Source organism: Nerophis lumbriciformis, linkage group LG07 (assembly GCF_033978685.3).
Source record: "Nerophis lumbriciformis linkage group LG07, RoL_Nlum_v2.1, whole genome shotgun sequence".
Classification (NCBI taxonomy): Eukaryota; Metazoa; Chordata; class Actinopteri; order Syngnathiformes; family Syngnathidae; genus Nerophis; species Nerophis lumbriciformis.
The window spans coordinates 19,977,781-19,981,390 of NC_084554.2; the positions used below are offsets into that span (position 1 = coordinate 19,977,781).

The window sequence follows — 3,610 nt, forward strand, 5'->3', positions numbered from 1 at the left end:
TACAAGTGCACATACTACATTTACACGTAATGCAAGTACACATGCTGCAAGTACACATTCTGCAAGTACACGTACAACAGGTACACATACTACAAGTAGACATACTACAAGTACACATACTTCATGTACACGTACTGCAAGTACACATACTGCAAGCTACAAGTACATGAATGGCATGTATACATACTGCATGTACACATACTACATGTATACATACTAGATCTATACTGTACATACTGCAAGTACATATACTGCAAGTACACATACTACAAGTATAAATACTACAAGTACACATTCTGTACTGCAACTTACAAGTACACTGAATGCAAGTACACAAACAGCAAGTACGCATACTGCAAGTACACATACTACAAGTACACATTCTGTACTGCAACTTACAAGTACACTGAATGCAAGTACACAAACAGCAAGTACGCATACTGCAAGTACACATACTACATGTACACATACTACAAGTACACATTCTGCAAGCTGCAAGTACACAGACTGCAACTACACAAACAGCAAGTACACGTAATGCATGTACACTTACTGCAAGTACACATGCAAGTACACATGCTGCAAGTGCATATGCTGCAAGTACACATACAACAAGTACACATACTACAAATAGACATACTACAAATACCCATACTGCAACTGTACATACTACATGTATAAATACTACAAGTACACATACTGCAAGCTACAAGTACACACATGTCAAGTATATATAGTGCATGTACACATACTACATGTATACATTCTACAAGTACACATACTGCAAGTATACAACAGCAAGTAAACATACTGCAAGTGCACATACTACATGTACACATACTACAAGTACCTATACTGCAATACTACATATATACATACTACAAATACACATACTACAATACTACATATATACATACTACAAGTACACATACTGCAATACTACATATATACTACAAATACACATACTGCAATACTACATATATACATACTACAAATACACATACTGCAATACTACATGTATACATACTACAAGTACACATACTGCAAGCCACAAGTACACGAACAGCAAGTACATATAATGCATGTAGACTTACATGCCGCTAGTACACATGCAGTCATTTCATGTGTTGTAATACATCACTTTTTAGGACAGCCAACATACATAAACAGCGGAAGCCGCTTACGTTGACACCCATTAAAACTGACTGTCTGCCTGATGTTGACATAAACGGTTGTCGACATAACTAGAACAAGCCTTTATTTTTCGCATAGTTTTGCTGGAGTCCACGATGGATTACCAGGAAGCCGTGGATTTCTGCTCTTAGATCCTCATACAACTTTTCCACATCCTCGACTGGCATTACAATTATTTTACAGAACATAACTGAAACCCTTCATAACATTCAGTGGCTTCTCTATATTTTCATGGATAAATGTTTGGATTGTATTTTAAAACAGAGACTGATTTCTGCTTCAGAGTGATGCAGCAGACTCTGAAGTTGCTCAGGCAGGAAGATCAGGAAAAACAGAAGAATAAGAAAAAAAACCTGCTATGTCAGTCGTCTTCTTGTTATTCTTGTTCTTCTACTACTCTGGAAATGTCCTCTTCCTTTGTGATACTACTACTATCAATAACACTACTAGTAAAACTACTAACATTTATACTACTATTAACACGAACACTACTATTACTAGTAACACTAACACTACTACTACTAACACTAACACTACTACCAATAACACTACTAATACTAACACTACTACTTCTACTACCAACACTAATACTAACACTAACACTACTACTACTACTACTACTACTACTACTACTACTACAATCAATAACACTACTACTAATAACACTACTACTACTACCAATAACACTACTAATACTAACACTACTACTTCTACTACCAACACTACTACTAACACTACTACTACTATCAATAACACTACTACTAATAACACTACTACTACTACTACTATTACTACTACTACCAATAACACGACTACTACTAACACTACTTGTAAGTGTCGTTGAAACTTACACTTAATATTTTTGTTTTAAAGGTTAATATTTTTTGTTGAAAATTATTATGGTTGTGAATTCATGTTACATTTCTTCTACTACCAACACTACTAATAACACTACTACTACGACTAACACTACTACTACTACTACTACTACTACTACCAACACTGTTACTACTAACACTACTACTTCTACTACTAACACGACTAAAATTACTACTACTTCTAACACTACTATTACTAACACTAACACTACTACTATGACTACTACTACTAACACTACAATTACTACCATTACTAACACTACTACTATTATTACCGCTGCTGCTGCTGCTACTACTACTAACACTACTTCTACTGTTACTACTAACACTACTACTACTACTACGCCTACTACTATTGCTAACACTACTGTTACTACTCCTGCTACTACTATTACTACTACAAATACTACTACTGCCGCTACTAACTACTAATACTACTACTACGCTGGTACTACCACTACTAACTGCTATTACTACTACTACTATTACTTCTGCTACCAAAGTACCACCACCGCTGCTGCTAGTAGTACTACTACTACTATTACGACTACTAATACCACTATTACTACTACTACTACTACTACTAATACCAATACTACTACCACTACTGCAAGTACAACTTCTACTACTACTGACACTACTTACTATTCCTGCTACTACTACTAAGTACTGAGACTACCATTAATCTTACTATTACTCTTGTGGTTGAAATGAGTTTAGCAAGAAAACACCACAGTTCTTCATCAGAAGAAACTGGATGGATACATTTGAGCTTTAATAAAAAAATAAATGATACATTCCTCATCAATCATTGCACAAATATTCCAAGACTTATATGGTAGTTTTTAGATATTATTATCCGGTGACAAATTTGGTCTTTTGATAAATGAATTTAGGTAAAGTTGTGCAGTCGGATTAAAGTTTTGACAGGCTGCATAATTCCTGTAGATCAGTGGTTCTCAAAACTTTTTTCACCAAATACCACCTCAAAAAACACTTGGCCCTCCAAGTACTACCATAATGACCAACATTAAAATACATTAGCATAGTAGGCCTAAGTATTTATTAAAAAAAAGGCAGAGATTTTATTTAACAAGTATATTTAATACTTTGGTCACTGTAACATCACACAGAGTTTGAACAGTAACACTGCGTTTGACTATAGGAAACTGCACTTTAATCAAGTGATTCTTTGGCGTACCACTAGAGGGAGCCTGCATACCACTGACGGTACACGTACCACAGTTTGAGAATCACTGTTGTAGAACATATTTTGGTTATGGCTGGTGTGTATTTTACTGATTTTTGTCTTTTATTGTGTTTTCTTAGAGGATTTGGTTAAAGCCAACATGAGAATGATAAAAAAGTCCAATGATTCTCAGGGTCACCTTCTCTACACATCTATTAAGATGCTAATATTTGCTCTGGGAGCGTTCTTGTGGGAAATGAGTTAGAGATGAAGAAAAGAAAGAAGAAAAAGCTTTTTCCTTCCAGTTGAAATTTCTTTTGTGCGTTTGATGAATAGAGGAGACGCTCTT

The 3,610-nt window shown here is 35.1% G+C and overlaps 1 protein-coding gene across 1 annotated transcript in view; it reads left to right on the forward strand.

Moving 5' to 3' along the window:
• Nucleotides 1-3,610, forward strand: part of gfod1 (glucose-fructose oxidoreductase domain containing 1) — a 54,713-nt gene that overhangs the window by 2,659 nt on the left and 48,444 nt on the right. The gene's annotated exons all lie outside the window — the stretch shown is intronic.